At 53.7% G+C, this 25,399-nt stretch overlaps 3 long non-coding RNA genes across 3 annotated transcripts; all 3 read left to right on the top strand.

Annotated features, from left to right (window-relative positions):
* Window positions 1–4,048: 4,048 nt before the first annotated feature.
* LOC122234664 lies at window positions 4,049–7,166 on the top strand. Its single transcript, XR_006212550.1, has 2 exons — window positions 4,049–4,165; window positions 6,654–7,166. It is a non-coding gene; the product is annotated as an uncharacterized LOC122234664 (long non-coding RNA).
* Window positions 7,167–12,750: 5,584 nt separating this feature from the next.
* Window positions 12,751–15,863, top strand: LOC122234660. Its single transcript, XR_006212546.1, has 2 exons — window positions 12,751–12,867; window positions 15,351–15,863. It is a non-coding gene; the product is annotated as an uncharacterized LOC122234660 (long non-coding RNA).
* Window positions 15,864–21,447: 5,584 nt separating this feature from the next.
* On the top strand, window positions 21,448–24,560 carry LOC122234659. Its single transcript, XR_006212545.1, has 2 exons — window positions 21,448–21,564; window positions 24,048–24,560. It is a non-coding gene; the product is annotated as an uncharacterized LOC122234659 (long non-coding RNA).
* The last annotated feature ends 839 nt before the right edge of the window (window positions 24,561–25,399 follow it).

Raw genomic sequence — 25,399 nt, 5'->3', positions numbered from 1 at the left:
ACCAGAGGGCAGTTGCTGGTGTAACAGGTTGGGGAGGTGGAGATTCCTGTGGTGATTTTTCTCTTTTTCCTCCTGCACCCCACCCTCCTATGACTACCTTCTGAGTTCTTGGATGTGTCGACGAGCTTGTCCTGTCCTTTACAGAAACGTTTCAGAGATCCGAGAGTAGTAATCATCACTACTTGTCTCCTGGTTTGGTTTACCAAGCGCTGTACCGAACCACCTGGCCTGGTCTCACCTACTGGTGCTTGTTATCATTTCTGGTTTAGAGAGAAGAAAAATGACCTGCCGTTGTCTGCCCGGCCAGCGAGTGGCCGAGGCAGGACTTGGGGCCGGGGTGTGACTCCGGACCCCGTGTGTTTCCGACTGTAGACACTGGGCCGGCTGCCCGCCAGGGAAGGGTTCGTGTGGATGAAATGTCTTTGGTGCTTGCTGACTTGCTGGGCTAGATGCTTTTGAGTCAAGTCTCTCGCTGCCTTCTCCACAGCAACTCCCAGAGGTGATGTTATTTACTCCTGGTTTAATGATGAGGAAGCGAGGACTCAAAGAGGTCATCGGGCTAGTTAAGAAGAGCACTGCCGTTCATCAGAAACCAGGGTTCTGCTTCCAAAGCAGATAGGAGTCCTTACTTCACGCAGGCAACTCTTTCTTTCAGAAACCCCGTGTTAGAATTCTGTGTGACGACGCTTCCACAAAATCCTGGAAGCTGAGAGTTGGATGTTGCTTTAGTCCAGCGGCTCCCGCCAGGGATGGCCCCCTGGGGGACATTTGGCAATGGCCGGAGACTTTTTTGTTTTTGTCGTGACTTGGCTCGGGTGTGGGGTGCTCCTGGCATCTGGCGACACAGGCCAGGGATGCTGCTGACCAGCCTACACCGCCCAGGACAGCCTCGCCGCACAGAACTATCTGGTCCCAAATGTCAAGAGTGGTGAGGTTGGGAAAGCCTGGTTGAGTCCTTTGAGATTCTGGATACGTGAATCGTGAAAACCAAAGATCCGTGATGTTTGCCTGCAGGGTGAAGGTGCGTTCCATTTGGTCGGTTTCTTACGTGTGGAAGCATTTCTGACAATCATTGGCCCGGCCCATATTGAACACTTGGGAGTTTTCACGTGGAAACCTGGACTTCCTGCTGCTTCTCCAATCTTGCAAGACCTAGCGAAGCCTGGCATCGCGCCCTCGCGCAGGTACACGTCGTCGTAGCTGCAGCTGCGTAGGTGCTGTCCCGTCCGGGTGGGGCATCGACCGTCCAGTGTGCCCGGGTCCCTACCTGGCTTGTCCTGCTGTGGTACATTCCTTGCGGACCCCTCCCTGCTCATGGATCTCTCAACGACCTTCTCCAGGAGCAGCGGAGTGAGTCTCTGCCTCGCGAGGTAGCCCATTGCGTTAGGGGCAACGTGAGTCAAAGGCATCTCTGCCCGTGAGTCCCAGGGGAGTCCTCTGGTGCCACGATGCCTGCGTCTCTCTTCCGCGAGACGGCCCTTTCTGTATTCGGCGTCGCAAACCGCACACCGTGTCCTCTCTCTATCAGCGGTAACATTCTCCACCCCTCACCTATTCCACACCCCGACTTCCTCCGCCTTTTCCAGGGGAGGTGGCTGTGCTTGGTTCGCTCCGGTCTGAGTGGATCCCGTCCAGCCTCTGCATAGAGCAGAGGAGGAAAGGAATGTTTTCTCCCCACGACTTCTGAATCCGAGCTTCCGTGGCCTGGTCATCCACTTTACCTCCTGTGAAATCAAACAGGGTTGTTTATAGGTGCGTGAAGAAAGCCCATGGTTCACTGAACCAAAATGAACCCTAAACAGATGTGGTCATGTGTGGCCTTATGGCATTGGTTTTACACGTGAAGGCAGCATGTTATTCTAAGAGGAAATGATGTCTGTGGTCGTGGTTCCCAGTGTGTCCACGGCAGGCCCCTGCCCCTGAGATTGGACATGGGTTTATGGTATAGGGTCCCAGAGTCAGTATGCACACCACGCAGTCTTGTCGGACTGGCGATGTCTGGCCTTTATCATTCTGTTTCTGTGTCTCCAATGTAGGCAGATGCCCTCGTAATCAATCCAAGTATAAATCCACGTACAAATATTATTACGCTCCTACCTGCCGTGTGTGTCTATTTTCTTAAACATGGATGTGAAAAGTACAGCAGGCCCACGGTCCTTTTTCCAAAACCCTAGGGGCCAGATGAGTTTTGGAATTCAGACGTTTTCAGATTTTATTTCATTTTTTTTTAATTTCCTTTTTTTTTTTTTTTTTTTTTTTTTTTTTACGTTTATTGATTTTTGAGAAAGAGAGAGACTGAACATGAACAGGGGAGGGTCAGAGAGAGGGAGACACAGAATCCGAAACAGGCTCCAGGCTCTGAGCCGTCAGCACAGGGTCTGTCGCGGGGCTCGAACTCACGGACCGCGAGATTGTGACCCGAGCCGAAGTGGGACGCTCGACCGACCGAGCCAGCCAGGTGCCCCATAAGTAGCCGTATAAACCCTGCTACCCTTAAAACACCTGGGATCCCAACAAATTTAAAGACGGTACATATTTTGCTCTTTCTTATAGATTTGGCTAATAGGTTCTGTTCAGCGCCCATTTCAATGTCCTCTCAGCCACCTTTCCCTTGAGCTTGAAGGGGACATGTTTTACCCTGTTATGCACAGGCCACCCGAACCCTTCTGCTATCACATGTCATCTTTGCAGGCAGGATCTTAACTTACCCATCTTTCTCCGAGAGCACAGGTATGACATCCTACCGTGAGGACATTTGTTGGACACGTTTGTTGAGGACATACAAGTCTCAAATCTTTCCGTATTTTGGGGGTTCTGGAGGCAACATATTCCTTGTTGTTAATTTTACTTCAGCCGATTTATGCTGTTACTTGTAAATCAGACCACATGGAGTGGGCCTCCACCCAAACAAAGCGGTTGGAGAATACTCTCCTCCCATATAGACAAATGTACGTCTATGTCTTCCTTTGGCCGGAGCCTCCAAACCCACCAATGTCTACCCTGGTAAGAAGTGAGCACTGTTTTGGGGTGCCTTGGGCTCGGTCAGTGTAAGCATCTGACTTTGGCTCGGGTTGTGATCTTGTGCCTTGTGATCTTGTGGCTCGTGACCTCTCAGCTCTGGAGTTCAAGCCCCGCCTGCGTCAGCGCAGAACCTCCTTCAGGTCCTCTTTCTCCCTCTCTCTCTCTCTGCTCCTCCCCCATTTTCACTCTCAAACAAGAAAAATAAACATCAAAAAATTATTGCAAAAAAAGAAGAAGCCACTGTTTTTTTTAATTAAAAAAAATTTATTAACGTTTATTTATTTTTGAGAGACAGAGACAGAGCATGGGCGGGGAAGGGGCAGAGAGAGAGAGAGGGAGACACAGGATGGGAAGCAGGCTCCAGGCTTCCAGCTGTGTGCACAGAGCCCGACGCAGGGCTCAAACTCACAAACTGCGAGATCATGACCTGAGCCCAAGTTGGACGCTCAACCCAGGGAGCCACCCAGGCGCCCCTAAATTTTTTTTTATGTTTATTCATTTTTGAAAGAGAGCACAAGCAGGGTTGGGGCGGAGAGAGAGGGCGACCCAGAATCCGAAGCAGGCTCCAGGCTCCGAGCCGTCAGCACAGAGCCCAGTGCGGAGCTAAAACTCAGGAACCGCGAGATCCCGAACCGCCGCCCCCTCCCAACGGTGCGCGGCCTAGCCGGGGCCGGGAGTCGGGATCCTAGGAGGCGTCGGGACGCGGGGCTCCGCGCGCTCCTCGGAGCGGCCCGGGTTGGGGGGCGGGGGCCAAGCGGCGAGCCTGGCGCTCGTCTGGCCCCGCGCGGCCTCCGGCGGGCGGGGCCGCTGGAAGTGACGCGGCGAGGGCGTGGCGCCGGTCCGGGAGCAGCAGCCGCCACAGCCGCCTTGGCCGCCGCCGCCGCCGCCGCTCAGTCGCCGCAGCCGCAGTAGCAGCCGCAGCCGACGCAGTAGCAGCCGCAGTCGGCCCAACCGCCGCCGCCGCCGCCGCCGCCGCAGCCACAATAGCAGCCGCAGCCGCCGCTCAGTCGCCACAGCAGCCGCAGTAGCAGTCGCAGCCGGCGCAGCCGCCGCCGCCGCCGCCGCCTCGGCCCGAGCCCCGCGGGCCGCCGCTGCCGCTGCCCTTGAACCGCATGAAGCAGCTCGCCAACCAGACCGTGGGCAGGTGAGTCAGCCGTGCCGGGCCCGCCGGGAGCGCGCGGGCCGGGGACCGGGGGTCGGGGTCGTGGCCCGGGCCGGGGCGGGCCCGCTGCCCCGCGGGGGCCCCGGCCGCCCGGCCGCCCGCTCCGCGCCGGGTCCGCGGCGGGCCAGGGACGAGGGCTGCGCCACGCAGCGGCCAGGCGGCCATCTCGGGGCCGCCGCCCGAGCCCCCAGGAACAGCGGGGCGGGCCGGCCTCCCGGGACGCCCCCCCCCCCCCCCCCCCGCTCGGGTCCCCACCGCCCATTGTCCCGGCCCCGCTGAGCATCGTCCTCTGGGGTCTGGACCCATGCTTTCCCCGGGCCTGCCCCCCTCTCCCGGGGCTTTGCCTTGGGCGAAAACTCGGCTAACTGGTGTACCTGAGGCCGGGCGGGCATGGTGCTCTGGGGGGCGGCATTCTCAGCCTTTCCGGGTCGCCTGGCCGCTGCCGACCGGCCGTCCACCTCCAAGTGCCTGATGGCAGTCAATAAGTAAGGGGCGATCAGAGCCCAAGAGAGCCGCTTAGGGAGACTCAGGACTCCCTTGGAGGGACTTTGGAGGGTGTGCCGTCTCCAAACCGTGGCCCCTAATGGACCGGACTGCTCAAGTTCTTGACCTGTAGACATTTGGAACCGGGAGGAAAGAATTGTGGGAACGCCTTGGGCAAATGGAAAAACAAAAAGAGGGGGGGCTTTCAAAACAGCTTTTCTCACTTTGGATTGGGGAGCAAATCCTTCTCCAGGTTTGTCTGGTATCGCTTTAATGCTTGACAGGAAACGATCGATTATGAAATGACAGAAGAGACCGGAGTTTGTAGTGGTTTTGAGAGCCTCTGGAGGTTGATTATCGTGTGCTGTGTTCTCTGGGGTAAATCTTTCAAGGTCTTTCAGGGCAGTGAGCTGTCCTGTACCCGTTGACTGCTTATTCCGAGAAGGGGTATGAAAGTGTGACTTTTTCATTGCTTTTTCTTCTTCTTTGTTTTCAACAGTTGAGTAAAAGGGGGCGTTTGGTTTAGCCGGAGCACGTGGGGACACTTCTTTTCTGTGTGTGTCTGAAAATACTTTTACTTCCCCTTGAGCTTTCTATATTTGCCTTTTACACTTTCGTTCCTCCCCCCCAACTTTTTGCTTAGTTTTGTTCAATTTCGTTGCTACCCCCACCCTATTATCTCCGTGTGCACTTATCCTGTTTCCAGAGTGGATCCCTATCCCTACAGCCTAGCAGTGCCTACCTTCCTGTCATTTGTAGGAAAATGATAGGAATAGGGAGTGCCAAGGGGAAGGCAGACGGAATAGTCGTGGGGCCCAAAGCTTCAAGCAGGCATCTGTGAATGAGTTACAAGATCACTCCTTAGGAGTTTTCTGCCCCCCACCCCCCCGGATTCTCAGTAACATGCATTGTGAAATCAGTATTTAGTGACTCTCAAGACACGTGTCACATTGTCGTTCTGGCCAGTTTGTACATCTCATGAGGAAAGGGGTGTTTGCTCTTTTGCACAAAGTTCTGAGACTTTTCAAGCTATCAAGCCACTCAGGGTCTCTTTGGCTCCGGCTTCCTCTGTGTAGCAGGTTCTCCCTTCACGCTGCCGAATTACAGCCATATGTGCCTCCTTTCGGTTGCCAGAGGCCGCCGAGCCTTCTTCCCTGTTAGCCTCTACCTGGAATTCTCCAAAGCTCCTTTCACCTCACCTGCCCTAGACCTGCCTCCTACTCATTCTTTAGGTGTCCAGGTAAAGGTCACTGCCTCTAAAAGACCTTCTGTGATGCTCCAACGTGTTGGGAGTCCCTCTCCTGGCCACTTACATACGTCCGCATAGCACCTGTTTTTCTATAATGCAACTCCTGTTTAGTTGTTAGTATTCTCCATTAGACTGAACGCCTTGAGAGTCCTTGCCGTCTTTCTGTTTCCTTGGCCAGCTCTGCTGTGGCTCCTGTCATATGGTCGATTCTCCATAAACATTTGTCAATCTAGCACACATCTAGTTCTTACCAGCTCGCTCCGGTGGTGTGAGCCCAAGAAGGGAAAATGAAAGCTGGATAGAGTAAATAGTGATTCGTGCTAGCATTGTCATAATGGCCCTGACCTTTGACTCTGTTTGAAAATCTTTCTTGCTAGATGCCAGTGGAAGCAGCAGCTGTTACAGAGGTGTTAGGGGTGTGGCAATTTCTGCTCCCAAAGTCAAAACAGTTTCCTGGGGAAGCTTTGGCTTTACTGCTGTTGAGTCCCTCGATAAGTTTGTATTTTTTCCACGTCAAGAGTTTTGAAGGACTAGGGAGGAAAAAGGGAGGCAAGAGAGAGCCTAGAATTGTAATTGTGTGTTAGTGGCGTAGGCATCAGGATTGGGATTTGGGGGGTATTTGGGTCAAGAGGAAAGCGAGAAAGCAGAGAAGTTACCTCCCCCCGTCCCCCCGCCCCCCCGCCGCAGCCAGGAGTGATATTCTGTGTGTGAGTGGCTCGCCCGTTGTGTCTGTTACAGATGCATAGAGTTCTGAGTGGTGTCCTGCGAGGAAGTATTCTCTTCCCGACAATGAGGACCTCGTGAGTCACCCCACAGTGAGGTTCTGTGGGATGGACATGTGGGAGAATTCGTAATGGCTAGAAGAAGTGAGTTCTCATGATGCAGTTTGTGGACAATGGGTGCATGAGTCTGTTTCGGAGGATGGTTTGTGTATCACAGGCGCAAGGATGATGCAGTGGTCTCTTGAGTGGGGCATCCCAAAGAAGAGAATTAGGATGCTTGATTCATCCGTTCAAGAGACCCTTCTTGAGCCCAAATTATGTGCCGTTGTGGAAAGTAGAAAAGAATCCAAGTGAATACAAATCCGGCTTCTGCCCTGAAGGGGCTCCACAGACTTGTGGAAGAGATAGGCAAGCAAAAATGATTATACACCATGAGGTAAGTCCTTATACAGGGATGGCTGACACACTAAGTGAAACTCTACTCTTACTGGAAGGAGAGAGGTAACACAACACAACACAACAAAACAAACAGGAGAAAATTTGACGAGAGCCTTTCCCCTCTATCTTTCAACACTTCTTTCAAAATTCTGTTATATTGAGTAGGTCCCCTTTTTTTTTTTTATTAAAGAAAATTTTTTCTTTGTAAATATTTATTTTTGAGAGAAAGGGTAGACAGAACATGAGCGGGGGAGAGGCAGAGAGAGAGGGAAACACAGAATCCGAAGCAGGCTCCAGGCTCCGAGCTGTCAGCACAGAGCCTGACGCGGGCCTCAAACCCACGAAACGAGAGATCGTGACCGGAGCCGAAGTCTGACACTTGACCCAGTGAGCCACCCAGGTGCCCCGTAGGTCTCTTTGGATTGTCAGTAAACCCAACTCGAGGGGCGCCTGGGTGGCTCAGTTGGGTGAGTATCTGGCTCTTGATTTCAGCTCAGGTCATGATCTCACAGTTCCTGGGATCAAGCTCTGTGCCAATGGTGCGGAGCCTGCTTGGGATCTTCTCTGTCTCTGCCCCTTCCCCGCTCTCTGTCTCAATGACGAAAAAAGAAAAAAACACACAAAACCAAACCAACTGGAATTGTTATAAGCCAAGCTGCGAATTTGATTGGCTCCTATGTGAGGAAAAGAGTCCAAAAGCAATATAGTTGCAGCCAGGGCTAGATCCAGGGGTTCCACTCTTTAGGTAACCTGTGTCTACAAGGAGGAATCGCCCCCCCACCCCACCCCTCCACCCCCCGGCTTCCAACATCTTCAGTTCAAGTCCCAGAGGGACAAAGAATACCTTTCACTGTGGCCAGAGCCCCAGGATTGACTCTGAAGGTATCTGATGGGGTCAGTGGCCTTTGCCTGGACATGGAAATGGAGTCAGCCCCACCCAAGCCACAGGGGCCTAGAATGGGAGAGTGCTGAGCCCCCTCCCCCACAAGATAACCGGGGTGTTCTTCCCAGCAGGAGGCAGGAAGTGTGGTCTTTTCTAGTCCTGCTAAACAGAAAGAAAGAGCTTTTTGGAAATCCGTGGCGCAGAGAATCCAGTAGCTGCGGATGGTCGTTGGCGTGGAGGGTGTGGAGGAAGGGGTGCATCAAGGTGAGGAACCTGAGCGTTTGGTTGTGAGGTCGATGAGTCCAGGAGGACAGCAATCTGGGGGCCTGATAGCAGACTTGACTACGTGGGCGAGGCTCTGGGAGGGAGTGTCTCTTTGGGTGTCGGTTTCTGCCAAGATGGAAGCTCTCCCTGGAGGCCTGAATGTTCTCCTAGGTAGTAGTAGCAGCCTTTAGGTAAGTCACGGTCGCAAACTCCAAGCCTCAGGGGGCCAGGCTAAGAAGAAGAAAACAAGAGCGACTTAGACCAGGTGAGGGCCGTGGGGGACCCGACGGTGCCTGTCTTACCAAAGGGCCGCGTGAGAATCTGGGCCCGCTGTCGGGCCCGACCTTTGGAGTTGTTGAGAAAGGCCTCAAGTCTGGATTTTCATGAAGATTAGGTGGCATTTAATGCCAATTGAAAACAACCACCAGGACCCTGAGCGGGACTAAACAAAATACGTCTGTGGCCAGAGTTGGTCTGTGGGTCACCAGAGGGCAGTTGCTGGTGTAACAGGTTGGGGAGGTGGAGATTCCTGTGGTGATTTTTCTCTTTTTCCTCCTGCACCCCACCCTCCTATGACTACCTTCTGAGTTCTTGGATGTGTCGACGAGCTTGTCCTGTCCTTTACAGAAACGTTTCAGAGATCCGAGAGTAGTAATCATCACTACTTGTCTCCTGGTTTGGTTTACCAAGCGCTGTACCGAACCACCTGGCCTGGTCTCACCTACTGGTGCTTGTTATCATTTCTGGTTTAGAGAGAAGAAAAATGACCTGCCGTTGTCTGCCCGGCCAGCGAGTGGCCGAGGCAGGACTTGGGGCCGGGGTGTGACTCCGGACCCCGTGTGTTTCCGACTGTAGACACTGGGCCGGCTGCCCGCCAGGGAAGGGTTCGTGTGGATGAAATGTCTTTGGTGCTTGCTGACTTGCTGGGCTAGATGCTTTTGAGTCAAGTCTCTCGCTGCCTTCTCCACAGCAACTCCCAGAGGTGATGTTATTTACTCCTGGTTTAATGATGAGGAAGCGAGGACTCAAAGAGGTCATCGGGCTAGTTAAGAAGAGCACTGCCGTTCATCAGAAACCAGGGTTCTGCTTCCAAAGCAGATAGGAGTCCTTACTTCACGCAGGCAACTCTTTCTTTCAGAAACCCCGTGTTAGAATTCTGTGTGACGACGCTTCCACAAAATCCTGGAAGCTGAGAGTTGGATGTTGCTTTAGTCCAGCGGCTCCCGCCAGGGATGGCCCCCTGGGGGACATTTGGCAATGGCCGGAGACTTTTTTGTTTTTGTCGTGACTTGGCTCGGGTGTGGGGTGCTCCTGGCATCTGGCGACACAGGCCAGGGATGCTGCTGACCAGCCTACACCGCCCAGGACAGCCTCGCCGCACAGAACTATCTGGTCCCAAATGTCAAGAGTGGTGAGGTTGGGAAAGCCTGGTTGAGTCCTTTGAGATTCTGGATACGTGAATCGTGAAAACCAAAGATCCGTGATGTTTGCCTGCAGGGTGAAGGTGCGTTCCATTTGGTCGGTTTCTTACGTGTGGAAGCATTTCTGACAATCATTGGCCCGGCCCATATTGAACACTTGGGAGTTTTCACGTGGAAACCTGGACTTCCTGCTGCTTCTCCAATCTTGCAAGACCTAGCGAAGCCTGGCATCGCGCCCTCGCGCAGGTACACGTCGTCGTAGCTGCAGCTGCGTAGGTGCTGTCCCGTCCGGGTGGGGCATCGACCGTCCAGTGTGCCCGGGTCCCTACCTGGCTTGTCCTGCTGTGGTACATTCCTTGCGGACCCCTCCCTGCTCATGGATCTCTCAACGACCTTCTCCAGGAGCAGCGGAGTGAGTCTCTGCCTCGCGAGGTAGCCCATTGCGTTAGGGGCAACGTGAGTCAAAGGCATCTCTGCCCGTGAGTCCCAGGGGAGTCCTCTGGTGCCACGATGCCTGCGTCTCTCTTCCGCGAGACGGCCCTTTCTGTATTCGGCGTCGCAAACCGCACACCGTGTCCTCTCTCTATCAGCGGTAACATTCTCCACCCCTCACCTATTCCACACCCCGACTTCCTCCGCCTTTTCCAGGGGAGGTGGCTGTGCTTGGTTCGCTCCGGTCTGAGTGGATCCCGTCCAGCCTCTGCATAGAGCAGAGGAGGAAAGGAATGTTTTCTCCCCACGACTTCTGAATCCGAGCTTCCGTGGCCTGGTCATCCACTTTACCTCCTGTGAAATCAAACAGGGTTGTTTATAGGTGCGTGAAGAAAGCCCATGGTTCACTGAACCAAAATGAACCCTAAACAGATGTGGTCATGTGTGGCCTTATGGCATTGGTTTTACACGTGAAGGCAGCATGTTATTCTAAGAGGAAATGATGTCTGTGGTCGTGGTTCCCAGTGTGTCCACGGCAGGCCCCTGCCCCTGAGATTGGACATGGGTTTATGGTATAGGGTCCCAGAGTCAGTATGCACACCACGCAGTCTTGTCGGACTGGCGATGTCTGGCCTTTATCATTCTGTTTCTGTGTCTCCAATGTAGGCAGATGCCCTCGTAATCAATCCAAGTATAAATCCACGTACAAATATTATTACGCTCCTACCTGCCGTGTGTGTCTATTTTCTTAAACATGGATGTGAAAAGTACAGCAGGCCCACGGTCCTTTTTCCAAAACCCTAGGGGCCAGATGAGTTTTGGAATTCAGACGTTTTCAGATTTTATTTCATTTTTTTTTAATTTCCTTTTTTTTTTTTTTTTTTTTTTTTTTTTTACGTTTATTGATTTTTGAGAAAGAGAGAGACTGAACATGAACAGGGGAGGGTCAGAGAGAGGGAGACACAGAATCCGAAACAGGCTCCAGGCTCTGAGCCGTCAGCACAGGGTCTGTCGCGGGGCTCGAACTCACGGACCGCGAGATTGTGACCCGAGCCGAAGTGGGACGCTCGACCGACCGAGCCAGCCAGGTGCCCCATAAGTAGCCGTATAAACCCTGCTACCCTTAAAACACCTGGGATCCCAACAAATTTAAAGACGGTACATATTTTGCTCTTTCTTATAGATTTGGCTAATAGGTTCTGTTCAGCGCCCATTTCAATGTCCTCTCAGCCACCTTTCCCTTGAGCTTGAAGGGGACATGTTTTACCCTGTTATGCACAGGCCACCCGAACCCTTCTGCTATCACATGTCATCTTTGCAGGCAGGATCTTAACTTACCCATCTTTCTCCGAGAGCACAGGTATGACATCCTACCGTGAGGACATTTGTTGGACACGTTTGTTGAGGACATACAAGTCTCAAATCTTTCCGTATTTTGGGGGTTCTGGAGGCAACATATTCCTTGTTGTTAATTTTACTTCAGCCGATTTATGCTGTTACTTGTAAATCAGACCACATGGAGTGGGCCTCCACCCAAACAAAGCGGTTGGAGAATACTCTCCTCCCATATAGACAAATGTACGTCTATGTCTTCCTTTGGCCGGAGCCTCCAAACCCACCAATGTCTACCCTGGTAAGAAGTGAGCACTGTTTTGGGGTGCCTTGGGCTCGGTCAGTGTAAGCATCTGACTTTGGCTCGGGTTGTGATCTTGTGCCTTGTGATCTTGTGGCTCGTGACCTCTCAGCTCTGGAGTTCAAGCCCCGCCTGCGTCAGCGCAGAACCTCCTTCAGGTCCTCTTTCTCCCTCTCTCTCTCTCTGCTCCTCCCCCATTTTCACTCTCAAACAAGAAAAATAAACATCAAAAAATTATTGCAAAAAAAGAAGAAGCCACTGTTTTTTTTAATTAAAAAAAATTTATTAACGTTTATTTATTTTTGAGAGACAGAGACAGAGCATGGGCGGGGAAGGGGCAGAGAGAGAGAGAGGGAGACACAGGATGGGAAGCAGGCTCCAGGCTTCCAGCTGTGTGCACAGAGCCCGACGCAGGGCTCAAACTCACAAACTGCGAGATCATGACCTGAGCCCAAGTTGGACGCTCAACCCAGGGAGCCACCCAGGCGCCCCTAAATTTTTTTTTATGTTTATTCATTTTTGAAAGAGAGCACAAGCAGGGTTGGGGCGGAGAGAGAGGGCGACCCAGAATCCGAAGCAGGCTCCAGGCTCCGAGCCGTCAGCACAGAGCCCAGTGCGGAGCTAAAACTCAGGAACCGCGAGATCCCGAACCGCCGCCCCCTCCCAACGGTGCGCGGCCTAGCCGGGGCCGGGAGTCGGGATCCTAGGAGGCGTCGGGACGCGGGGCTCCGCGCGCTCCTCGGAGCGGCCCGGGTTGGGGGGCGGGGGCCAAGCGGCGAGCCTGGCGCTCGTCTGGCCCCGCGCGGCCTCCGGCGGGCGGGGCCGCTGGAAGTGACGCGGCGAGGGCGTGGCGCCGGTCCGGGAGCAGCAGCCGCCACAGCCGCCTTGGCCGCCGCCGCCGCCGCCGCTCAGTCGCCGCAGCCGCAGTAGCAGCCGCAGCCGACGCAGTAGCAGCCGCAGTCGGCCCAACCGCCGCCGCCGCCGCCGCCGCCGCAGCCACAATAGCAGCCGCAGCCGCCGCTCAGTCGCCACAGCAGCCGCAGTAGCAGTCGCAGCCGGCGCAGCCGCCGCCGCCGCCGCCTCGGCCCGAGCCCCGCGGGCCGCCGCTGCCGCTGCCCTTGAACCGCATGAAGCAGCTCGCCAACCAGACCGTGGGCAGGTGAGTCAGCCGTGCCGGGCCCGCCGGGAGCGCGCGGGCCGGGGACCGGGGGTCGGGGTCGTGGCCCGGGCCGGGGCGGGCCCGCTGCCCCGCGGGGGCCCCGGCCGCCCGGCCGCCCGCTCCGCGCCGGGTCCGCGGCGGGCCAGGGACGAGGGCTGCGCCACGCAGCGGCCAGGCGGCCATCTCGGGGCCGCCGCCCGAGCCCCCAGGAACAGCGGGGCGGGCCGGCCTCCCGGGACGCCCCCCCCCCCCCCCCTCGGGTCCCCACCGCCCATTGTCCCGGCCCCGCTGAGCATCGTCCTCTGGGGTCTGGACCCATGCTTTCCCCGGGCCTGCCCCCCTCTCCCGGGGCTTTGCCTTGGGCGAAAACTCGGCTAACTGGTGTACCTGAGGCCGGGCGGGCATGGTGCTCTGGGGGGCGGCATTCTCAGCCTTTCCGGGTCGCCTGGCCGCTGCCGACCGGCCGTCCACCTCCAAGTGCCTGATGGCAGTCAATAAGTAAGGGGCGATCAGAGCCCAAGAGAGCCGCTTAGGGAGACTCAGGACTCCCTTGGAGGGACTTTGGAGGGTGTGCCGTCTCCAAACCGTGGCCCCTAATGGACCGGACTGCTCAAGTTCTTGACCTGTAGACATTTGGAACCGGGAGGAAAGAATTGTGGGAACGCCTTGGGCAAATGGAAAAACAAAAAGAGGGGGGGCTTTCAAAACAGCTTTTCTCACTTTGGATTGGGGAGCAAATCCTTCTCCAGGTTTGTCTGGTATCGCTTTAATGCTTGACAGGAAACGATCGATTATGAAATGACAGAAGAGACCGGAGTTTGTAGTGGTTTTGAGAGCCTCTGGAGGTTGATTATCGTGTGCTGTGTTCTCTGGGGTAAATCTTTCAAGGTCTTTCAGGGCAGTGAGCTGTCCTGTACCCGTTGACTGCTTATTCCGAGAAGGGGTATGAAAGTGTGACTTTTTCATTGCTTTTTCTTCTTCTTTGTTTTCAACAGTTGAGTAAAAGGGGGCGTTTGGTTTAGCCGGAGCACGTGGGGACACTTCTTTTCTGTGTGTGTCTGAAAATACTTTTACTTCCCCTTGAGCTTTCTATATTTGCCTTTTACACTTTCGTTCCTCCCCCCCAACTTTTTGCTTAGTTTTGTTCAATTTCGTTGCTACCCCCACCCTATTATCTCCGTGTGCACTTATCCTGTTTCCAGAGTGGATCCCTATCCCTACAGCCTAGCAGTGCCTACCTTCCTGTCATTTGTAGGAAAATGATAGGAATAGGGAGTGCCAAGGGGAAGGCAGACGGAATAGTCGTGGGGCCCAAAGCTTCAAGCAGGCATCTGTGAATGAGTTACAAGATCACTCCTTAGGAGTTTTCTGCCCCCCACCCCCCCGGATTCTCAGTAACATGCATTGTGAAATCAGTATTTAGTGACTCTCAAGACACGTGTCACATTGTCGTTCTGGCCAGTTTGTACATCTCATGAGGAAAGGGGTGTTTGCTCTTTTGCACAAAGTTCTGAGACTTTTCAAGCTATCAAGCCACTCAGGGTCTCTTTGGCTCCGGCTTCCTCTGTGTAGCAGGTTCTCCCTTCACGCTGCCGAATTACAGCCATATGTGCCTCCTTTCGGTTGCCAGAGGCCGCCGAGCCTTCTTCCCTGTTAGCCTCTACCTGGAATTCTCCAAAGCTCCTTTCACCTCACCTGCCCTAGACCTGCCTCCTACTCATTCTTTAGGTGTCCAGGTAAAGGTCACTGCCTCTAAAAGACCTTCTGTGATGCTCCAACGTGTTGGGAGTCCCTCTCCTGGCCACTTACATACGTCCGCATAGCACCTGTTTTTCTATAATGCAACTCCTGTTTAGTTGTTAGTATTCTCCATTAGACTGAACGCCTTGAGAGTCCTTGCCGTCTTTCTGTTTCCTTGGCCAGCTCTGCTGTGGCTCCTGTCATATGGTCGATTCTCCATAAACATTTGTCAATCTAGCACACATCTAGTTCTTACCAGCTCGCTCCGGTGGTGTGAGCCCAAGAAGGGAAAATGAAAGCTGGATAGAGTAAATAGTGATTCGTGCTAGCATTGTCATAATGGCCCTGACCTTTGACTCTGTTTGAAAATCTTTCTTGCTAGATGCCAGTGGAAGCAGCAGCTGTTACAGAGGTGTTAGGGGTGTGGCAATTTCTGCTCCCAAAGTCAAAACAGTTTCCTGGGGAAGCTTTGGCTTTACTGCTGTTGAGTCCCTCGATAAGTTTGTATTTTTTCCACGTCAAGAGTTTTGAAGGACTAGGGAGGAAAAAGGGAGGCAAGAGAGAGCCTAGAATTGTAATTGTGTGTTAGTGGCGTAGGCATCAGGATTGGGATTTGGGGGGTATTTGGGTCAAGAGGAAAGCGAGAAAGCAGAGAAGTTACCTCCCCCCGTCCCCCCGCCCCCCCGCCGCAGCCAGGAGTGATATTCTGTGTGTGAGTGGCTCGCCCGTTGTGTCTGTTACAGATGCATAGAGTTCTGAGTGGTGTCCTGCGAGGAAGTATTCTCTTCCCGACAATGAGGACCTCGTGAGTCACCCCACAGTGAGGTTCTGTGGGATGGACATGTGGGAGAATTCGTAATGGCTAGAAGAAGTGAGTTCTCATGATGCAGTTTGTGGACAATGGGTGCATGAGTCTGTTTCGGAGGATGGTTTGTGTATCACAGGCGCAAGGATGATGCAGTGGTCTCTTGAGTGGGGCATCCCAAAGAAGAGAATTAGGATGCTTGATTCATCCGTTCAAGAGACCCTTCTTGAGCCCAAATTATGTGCCGTTGTGGAAAGTAGAAAAGAATCCAAGTGAATACAAATCCGGCTTCTGCCCTGAAGGGGCTCCACAGACTTGTGGAAGAGATAGGCAAGCAAAAATGATTATACACCATGAGGTAAGTCCTTATACAGGGATGGCTGACACACTAAGTGAAACTCTACTCTTACTGGAAGGAGAGAGGTAACACAACACAACACAACAAAACAAACAGGAGAAAATTTGACGAGAGCCTTTCCCCTCTATCTTTCAACACTTCTTTCAAAATTCTGTTATATTGAGTAGGTCCCCTTTTTTTTTTTTTATTAAAGAAAATTTTTTCTTTGTAAATATTTATTTTTGAGAGAAAGGGTAGACAGAACATGAGCGGGGGAGAGGCAGAGAGAGAGGGAAACACAGAATCCGAAGCAGGCTCCAGGCTCCGAGCTGTCAGCACAGAGCCTGACGCGGGCCTCAAACCCACGAAACGAGAGATCGTGACCGGAGCCGAAGTCTGACACTTGACCCAGTGAGCCACCCAGGTGCCCCGTAGGTCTCTTTGGATTGTCAGTAAACCCAACTCGAGGGGCGCCTGGGTGGCTCAGTTGGGTGAGTATCTGGCTCTTGATTTCAGCTCAGGTCATGATCTCACAGTTCCTGGGATCAAGCTCTGTGCCAATGGTGCGGAGCCTGCTTGGGATCTTCTCTGTCTCTGCCCCTTCCCCGCTCTCTGTCTCAATGACGAAAAAAGAAAAAAACACACAAAACCAAACCAACTGGAATTGTTATAAGCCAAGCTGCGAATTTGATTGGCTCCTATGTGAGGAAAAGAGTCCAAAAGCAATATAGTTGCAGCCAGGGCTAGATCCAGGGGTTCCACTCTTTAGGTAACCTGTGTCTACAAGGAGGAATCGCCCCCCCACCCCACCCCTCCACCCCCCGGCTTCCAACATCTTCAGTTCAAGTCCCAGAGGGACAAAGAATACCTTTCACTGTGGCCAGAGCCCCAGGATTGACTCTGAAGGTATCTGATGGGGTCAGTGGCCTTTGCCTGGACATGGAAATGGAGTCAGCCCCACCCAAGCCACAGGGGCCTAGAATGGGAGAGTGCTGAGCCCCCTCCCCCACAAGATAACCGGGGTGTTCTTCCCAGCAGGAGGCAGGAAGTGTGGTCTTTTCTAGTCCTGCTAAACAGAAAGAAAGAGCTTTTTGGAAATCCGTGGCGCAGAGAATCCAGTAGCTGCGGATGGTCGTTGGCGTGGAGGGTGTGGAGGAAGGGGTGCATCAAGGTGAGGAACCTGAGCGTTTGGTTGTGAGGTCGATGAGTCCAGGAGGACAGCAATCTGGGGGCCTGATAGCAGACTTGACTACGTGGGCGAGGCTCTGGGAGGGAGTGTCTCTTTGGGTGTCGGTTTCTGCCAAGATGGAAGCTCTCCCTGGAGGCCTGAATGTTCTCCTAGGTAGTAGTAGCAGCCTTTAGGTAAGTCACGGTCGCAAACTCCAAGCCTCAGGGGGCCAGGCTAAGAAGAAGAAAACAAGAGCGACTTAGACCAGGTGAGGGCCGTGGGGGACCCGACGGTGCCTGTCTTACCAAAGGGCCGCGTGAGAATCTGGGCCCGCTGTCGGGCCCGACCTTTGGAGTTGTTGAGAAAGGCCTCAAGTCTGGATTTTCATGAAGATTAGGTGGCATTTAATGCCAATTGAAAACAACCACCAGGACCCTGAGCGGGACTAAACAAAATACGTCTGTGGCCAGAGTTGGTCTGTGGGTCACCAGAGGGCAGTTGCTGGTGTAACAGGTTGGGGAGGTGGAGATTCCTGTGGTGATTTTTCTCTTTTTCCTCCTGCACCCCACCCTCCTATGACTACCTTCTGAGTTCTTGGATGTGTCGACGAGCTTGTCCTGTCCTTTACAGAAACGTTTCAGAGATCCGAGAGTAGTAATCATCACTACTTGTCTCCTGGTTTGGTTTACCAAGCGCTGTACCGAACCACCTGGCCTGGTCTCACCTACTGGTGCTTGTTATCATTTCTGGTTTAGAGAGAAGAAAAATGACCTGCCGTTGTCTGCCCGGCCAGCGAGTGGCCGAGGCAGGACTTGGGGCCGGGGTGTGACTCCGGACCCCGTGTGTTTCCGACTGTAGACACTGGGCCGGCTGCCCGCCAGGGAAGGGTTCGTGTGGATGAAATGTCTTTGGTGCTTGCTGACTTGCTGGGCTAGATGCTTTTGAGTCAAGTCTCTCGCTGCCTTCTCCACAGCAACTCCCAGAGGTGATGTTATTTACTCCTGGTTTAATGATGAGGAAGCGAGGACTCAAAGAGGTCATCGGGCTAGTTAAGAAGAGCACTGCCGTTCATCAGAAACCAGGGTTCTGCTTCCAAAGCAGATAGGAGTCCTTACTTCACGCAGGCAACTCTTTCTTTCAGAAACCCCGTGTTAGAATTCTGTGTGACGACGCTTCCACAAAATCCTGGAAGCTGAGAGTTGGATGTTGCTTTAGTCCAGCGGCTCCCGCCAGGGATGGCCCCCTGGGGGACATTTGGCAATGGCCGGAGACTTTTTTGTTTTTGTCGTGACTTGGCTCGGGTGTGGGGTGCTCCTGGCATCTGGCGACACAGGCCAGGGATGCTGCTGACCAGCCTACACCGCCCAGGACAGCCTCGCCGCACAGAACTATCTGGTCCCAAATGTCAAGAGTGGTGAGGTTGGGAAAGCCTGGTTGAGTCCTTTGAGATTCTGGATACGTGAATCGTGAAAACCAAAGATCCGTGATGTTTGCCTGCAGGGTGAAGGTGCGTTCCATTTGGTCGGTTTCTTACGTGTGGAAGCATTTCTGACAATCATTGGCCCGGCCCATATTGAACACTTGGGAGTTTTCACGTGGAAACCTGGACTTCCTGCTGCTTCTCCAATCTTGCAAGACCTAGCGAAGCCTGGCATCGCGCCCTCGCGCAGGTACACGTCGTCGTAGCTGCAGCTGCGTAGGTGCTGTCCCGTCCGGGTGGGGCATCGACCGTCCAGTGTGCCCGGGTCCCTACCTGGCTTGTCCTGCTGTGGTACATTCCTTGCGGACCCCTCCCTGCTCATGGATCTCTCAACGACCTTCTCCAGGAGCAGCGGAGTGAGTCTCTGCCTCGCGAGGTAGCCCATTGCGTTAGGGGCAACGTGAGTCAAAGGCATCTCTGCCCGTGAGTCCCAGGGGAGTCCTCTGGTGCCACGATGCCTGCGTCTCTCTTCCGCGAGACGGCCCTTTCTGTATTCGGCGTCGCAAACCGCACACCGTGTCCTCTCTCTATCAGCGGTAACATTCTCCACCCCTCACCTATTCCACACCCCGACTTCCTCCGCCTTTTCCAGGGGAGGTGGCTGTGCTTGGTTCGCTCCGGTCTGAGTGGATCCCGTCCAGCCTCTGCATAGAGCAGAGGAGGAAAGGAATGTTTTCTCCCCACGACTTCTGAATCCGAGCTTCCGTGGCCTGGTCATCCACTTTACCTCCTGTGAAATCAAACAGGGTTGTTTATAGGTGCGTGAAGAAAGCCCATGGTTCACTGAACCAAAATGAACCCTAAACAGATGTGGTCATGTGTGGCCTTATGGCATTGGTTTTACACGTGAAGGCAGCATGTTATTCTAAGAGGAAATGATGTCTGTGGTCGTGGTTCCCAGTGTGTCCACGGCAGGCCCCTGCCCCTGAGATTGGACATGGGTTTATGGTATAGGGTCCCAGAGTCAGTATGCACACCACGCAGTCTTGTCGGACTGGCGATGTCTGGCCTTTATCATTCTGTTTCTGTGTCTCCAATGTAGGCAGATGCCCTCGTAATCAATCCAAGTATAAATCCACGTACAAATATTATTACGCTCCTACCTGCCGTGTGTGTCTATTTTCTTAAACATGGATGTGAAAAGTACAGCAGGCCCACGGTCCTTTTTCCAAAACCCTAGGGGCCAGATGAGTTTTGGAATTCAGACGTTTTCAGATTTTATTTCATTTTTTTTTAATTTCCTTTTTTTTTTTTTTTTTTTTTTTTTTTTACGTTTATTGATTTTTGAGAAAGAGAGAGACTGAACATGAACAGGGGAGGGTCAGAGAGAGGGAGACACAGAATCCGAAACAGGCTCCAGGCTCTGAGCCGTCAGCACAGGGTCTGTCGCGGGGCTCGAACTCACGGACCGCGAGATTGTGACCCGAGCCGAAGTGGGACGCTCGACCGACCGAGCCAGCCAGGTGCCCCATAAGTAGCCGTATAAACCCTGCTACCCTTAAAACACCTGGGATCCCAACAAATTTAAAGACGGTACATATTTTGCTCTTTCTTATAGATTTGGCTAATAGGTTCTGTTCAGCGCCCATTTCAATGTCCTCTCAGCCACCTTTCCCTTGAGCTTGAAGGGGACATGTTTTACCCTGTTATGCACAGGCCACCCGAACCCTTCTGCTATCACATGTCATCTTTGCAGGCAGGATCTTAACTTACCCATCTTTCTCCGAGAGCACAGGTATGACATCCTACCGTGAGGACATTTGTTGGACACGTTTGTTGAGGACATACAAGTCTCAAATCTTTCCGTATTTTGGGGGTTCTGGAGGCAACATATTCCTTGTTGTTAATTTTACTTCAGCCGATTTATGCTGTTACTTGTAAATCAGACCACATGGAGTGGGCCTCCACCCAAACAAAGCGGTTGGAGAATACTCTCCTCCCATATAGACAAATGTACGTCTATGTCTTCCTTTGGCCGGAGCCTCCAAACCCACCAATGTCTACCCTGGTAAGAAGTGAGCACTGTTTTGGGGTGCCTTGGGCTCGGTCAGTGTAAGCATCTGACTTTGGCTCGGGTTGTGATCTTGTGCCTTGTGATCTTGTGGCTCGTGACCTCTCAGCTCTGGAGTTCAAGCCCCGCCTGCGTCAGCGCAGAACCTCCTTCAGGTCCTCTTTCTCCCTCTCTCTCTCTCTGCTCCTCCCCCATTTTCACTCTCAAACAAGAAAAATAAACATCAAAAAATTATTGCAAAAAAAGAAGAAGCCACTGTTTTTTTTAATTAAAAAAAATTTATTAACGTTTATTTATTTTTGAGAGACAGAGACAGAGCATGGGCGGGGAAGGGGCAGAGAGAGAGAGAGGGAGACACAGGATGGGAAGCAGGCTCCAGGCTTCCAGCTGTGTGCACAGAGCCCGACGCAGGGCTCAAACTCACAAACTGCGAGATCATGACCTGAGCCCAAGTTGGACGCTCAACCCAGGGAGCCACCCAGGCGCCCCTAAATTTTTTTTTATGTTTATTCATTTTTGAAAGAGAGCACAAGCAGGGTTGGGGCGGAGAGAGAGGGCGACCCAGAATCCGAAGCAGGCTCCAGGCTCCGAGCCGTCAGCACAGAGCCCAGTGCGGAGCTAAAACTCAGGAACCGCGAGATCCCGAACCGCCGCCCCCTCCCAACGGTGCGCGGCCTAGCCGGGGCCGGGAGTCGGGATCCTAGGAGGCGTCGGGACGCGGGGCTCCGCGCGCTCCTCGGAGCGGCCCGGGTTGGGGGGCGGGGGCCAAGCGGCGAGCCTGGCGCTCGTCTGGCCCCGCGCGGCCTCCGGCGGGCGGGGCCGCTGGAAGTGACGCGGCGAGGGCGTGGCGCCGGTCCGGGAGCAGCAGCCGCCACAGCCGCCTTGGCCGCCGCCGCCGCCGCCGCTCAGTCGCCGCAGCCGCAGTAGCAGCCGCAGCCGACGCAGTAGCAGCCGCAGTCGGCCCAACCGCCGCCGCCGCCGCCGCCGCCGCAGCCACAATAGCAGCCGCAGCCGCCGCTCAGTCGCCACAGCAGCCGCAGTAGCAGTCGCAGCCGGCGCAGCCGCCGCCGCCGCCGCCTCGGCCCGAGCCCCGCGGGCCGCCGCTGCCGCTGCCCTTGAACCGCATGAAGCAGCTCGCCAACCAGACCGTGGGCAGGTGAGTCAGCCGTGCCGGGCCCGCCGGGAGCGCGCGGGCCGGGGACCGGGGGTCGGGGTCGTGGCCCGGGCCGGGGCGGGCCCGCTGCCCCGCGGGGGCCCCGGCCGCCCGGCCGCCCGCTCCGCGCCGGGTCCGCGGCGGGCCAGGGACGAGGGCTGCGCCACGCAGCGGCCAGGCGGCCATCTCGGGGCCGCCGCCCGAGCCCCCAGGAACAGCGGGGCGGGCCGGCCTCCCGGGACGCCCCCCCCCCCCCCCGCTCGGGTCCCCACCGCCCATTGTCCCGGCCCCGCTGAGCATCGTCCTCTGGGGTCTGGACCCATGCTTTCCCCGGGCCTGCCCCCCTCTCCCGGGGCTTTGCCTTGGGCGAAAACTCGGCTAACTGGTGTACCTGAGGCCGGGCGGGCATGGTGCTCTGGGGGGCGGCATTCTCAGCCTTTCCGGGTCGCCTGGCCGCTGCCGACCGGCCGTCCACCTCCAAGTGCCTGATGGCAGTCAATAAGTAAGGGGCGATCAGAGCCCAAGAGAGCCGCTTAGGGAGACTCAGGACTCCCTTGGAGGGACTTTGGAGGGTGTGCCGTCTCCAAACCGTGGCCCCTAATGGACCGGACTGCTCAAGTTCTTGACCTGTAGACATTTGGAACCGGGAGGAAAGAATTGTGGGAACGCCTTGGGCAAATGGAAAAACAAAAAGAGGGGGGGCTTTCAAAACAGCTTTTCTCACTTTGGATTGGGGAGCAAATCCTTCTCCAGGTTTGTCTGGTATCGCTTTAATGCTTGACAGGAAACGATCGATTATGAAATGACAGAAGAGACCGGAGTTTGTAGTGGTTTTGAGAGCCTCTGGAGGTTGATTATCGTGTGCTGTGTTCTCTGGGGTAAATCTTTCAAGGTCTTTCAGGGCAGTGAGCTGTCCTGTACCCGTTGACTGCTTATTCCGAGAAGGGGTATGAAAGTGTGACTTTTTCATTGCTTTTTCTTCTTCTTTGTTTTCAACAGTTGAGTAAAAGGGGGCGTTTGGTTTAGCCGGAGCACGTGGGGACACTTCTTTTCTGTGTGTGTCTGAAAATACTTTTACTTCCCCTTGAGCTTTCTATATTTGCCTTTTACACTTTCGTTCCTCCCCCCCAACTTTTTGCTTAGTTTTGTTCAATTTCGTTGCTACCCCCACCCTATTATCTCCGTGTGCACTTATCCTGTTTCCAGAGTGGATCCCTATCCCTACAGCCTAGCAGTGCCTACCTTCCTGTCATTTGTAGGAAAATGATAGGAATAGGGAGTGCCAAGGGGAAGGCAGACGGAATAGTCGTGGGGCCCAAAGCTTCAAGCAGGCATCTGTGAATGAGTTACAAGATCACTCCTTAGGAGTTTTCTGCCCCCCACCCCCCCGGATTCTCAGTAACATGCATTGTGAAATCAGTATTTAGTGACTCTCAAGACACGTGTCACATTGTCGTTCTGGCCAGTTTGTACATCTCATGAGGAAAGGGGTGTTTGCTCTTTTGCACAAAGTTCTGAGACTTTTCAAGCTATCAAGCCACTCAGGGTCTCTTTGGCTCCGGCTTCCTCTGTGTAGCAGGTTCTCCCTTCACGCTGCCGAATTACAGCCATATGTGCCTCCTTTCGGTTGCCAGAGGCCGCCGAGCCTTCTTCCCTGTTAGCCTCTACCTGGAATTCTCCAAAGCTCCTTTCACCTCACCTGCCCTAGACCTGCCTCCTACTCATTCTTTAGGTGTCCAGGTAAAGGTCACTGCCTCTAAAAGACCTTCTGTGATGCTCCAACGTGTTGGGAGTCCCTCTCCTGGCCACTTACATACGTCCGCATAGCACCTGTTTTTCTATAATGCAACTCCTGTTTAGTTGTTAGTATTCTCCATTAGACTGAACGCCTTGAGAGTCCTTGCCGTCTTTCTGTTTCCTTGGCCAGCTCTGCTGTGGCTCCTGTCATATGGTCGATTCTCCATAAACATTTGTCAATCTAGCACACATCTAGTTCTTACCAGCTCGCTCCGGTGGTGTGAGCCCAAGAAGGGAAAATGAAAGCTGGATAGAGTAAATAGTGATTCGTGCTAGCATTGTCATAATGGCCCTGACCTTTGACTCTGTTTGAAAATCTTTCTTGCTAGATGCCAGTGGAAGCAGCAGCTGTTACAGAGGTGTTAGGGGTGTGGCAATTTCTGCTCCCAAAGTCAAAACAGTTTCCTGGGGAAGCTTTGGCTTTACTGCTGTTGAGTCCCTCGATAAGTTTGTATTTTTTCCACGTCAAGAGTTTTGAAGGACTAGGGAGGAAAAAGGGAGGCAAGAGAGAGCCTAGAATTGTAATTGTGTGTTAGTGGCGTAGGCATCAGGATTGGGATTTGGGGGGTATTTGGGTCAAGAGGAAAGCGAGAAAGCAGAGAAGTTACCTCCCCCCGTCCCCCCGCCCCCCGCCGCAGCCAGGAGTGATATTCTGTGTGTGAGTGGCTCGCCCGTTGTGTCTGTTACAGATGCATAGAGTTCTGAGTGGTGTCCTGCGAGGAAGTATTCTCTTCCCGACAATGAGGACCTCGTGAGTCACCCCACAGTGAGGTTCTGTGGGATGGACATGTGGGAGAATTCGTAATGGCTAGAAGAAGTGAGTTCTCATGATGCAGTTTGTGGACAATGGGTGCATGAGTCTGTTTCGGAGGATGGTTTGTGTATCACAGGCGCAAGGATGATGCAGTGGTCTCTTGAGTGGGGCATCCCAAAGAAGAGAATTAGGATGCTTGATTCATCCGTTCAAGAGACCCTTCTTGAGCCCAAATTATGTGCCGTTGTGGAAAGTAGAAAAGAATCCAAGTGAATACAAATCCGGCTTCTGCCCTGAAGGGGCTCCACAGACTTGTGGAAGAGATAGGCAAGCAAAAATGATTATACACCATGAGGTAAGTCCTTATACAGGGATGGCTGACACACTAAGTGAAACTCTACTCTTACTGGAAGGAGAGAGGTAACACAACACAACACAACAAAACAAACAGGAGAAAATTTGACGAGAGCCTTTCCCCTCTATCTTTCAACACTTCTTTCAAAATTCTGTTATATTGAGTAGGTCCCCTTTTTTTTTTTTATTAAAGAAAATTTTTTCTTTGTAAATATTTATTTTTGAGAGAAAGGGTAGACAGAACATGAGCGGGGGAGAGGCAGAGAGAGAGGGAAACACAGAATCCGAAGCAGGCTCCAGGCTCCGAGCTGTCAGCACAGAGCCTGACGCGGGCCTCAAACCCACGAAACGAGAGATCGTGACCGGAGCCGAAGTCTGACACTTGACCCAGTGAGCCACCCAGGTGCCCCGTAGGTCTCTTTGGATTGTCAGTAAACCCAACTCGAGGGGCGCCTGGGTGGCTCAGTTGGGTGAGTATCTGGCTCTTGATTTCAGCTCAGGTCATGATCTCACAGTTCCTGGGATCAAGCTCTGTGCCAATGGTGCGGAGCCTGCTTGGGATCTTCTCTGTCTCTGCCCCTTCCCCGCTCTCTGTCTCAATGACGAAAAAAGAAAAAAAACACACAAAACCAAACCAACTGGAATTGTTATAAGCCAAGCTGCGAATTTGATTGGCTCCTATGTGAGGAAAAGAGTCCAAAAGCAATATAGTTGCAGCCAGGGCTAGATCCAGGGGTTCCACTCTTTAGGTAACCTGTGTCTACAAGGAGGAATCGCCCCCCCACCCCACCCCTCCACCCCCCGGCTTCCAACATCTTCAGTTCAAGTCCCAGAGGGACAAAGAATACCTTTCACTGTGGCCAGAGCCCCAGGATTGACTCTGAAGGTATCTGATGGGGTCAGTGGCCTTTGCCTGGACATGGAAATGGAGTC

This window comes from Panthera tigris, chromosome E3, assembly GCF_018350195.1.
Source record: "Panthera tigris isolate Pti1 chromosome E3, P.tigris_Pti1_mat1.1, whole genome shotgun sequence".
NCBI classification, from domain to species: Eukaryota; Metazoa; Chordata; class Mammalia; order Carnivora; family Felidae; genus Panthera; species Panthera tigris.
The sequence above is the reverse complement of the archived record's forward strand: the minus strand, read 5'-3'. Positions and strand labels throughout refer to the sequence as shown.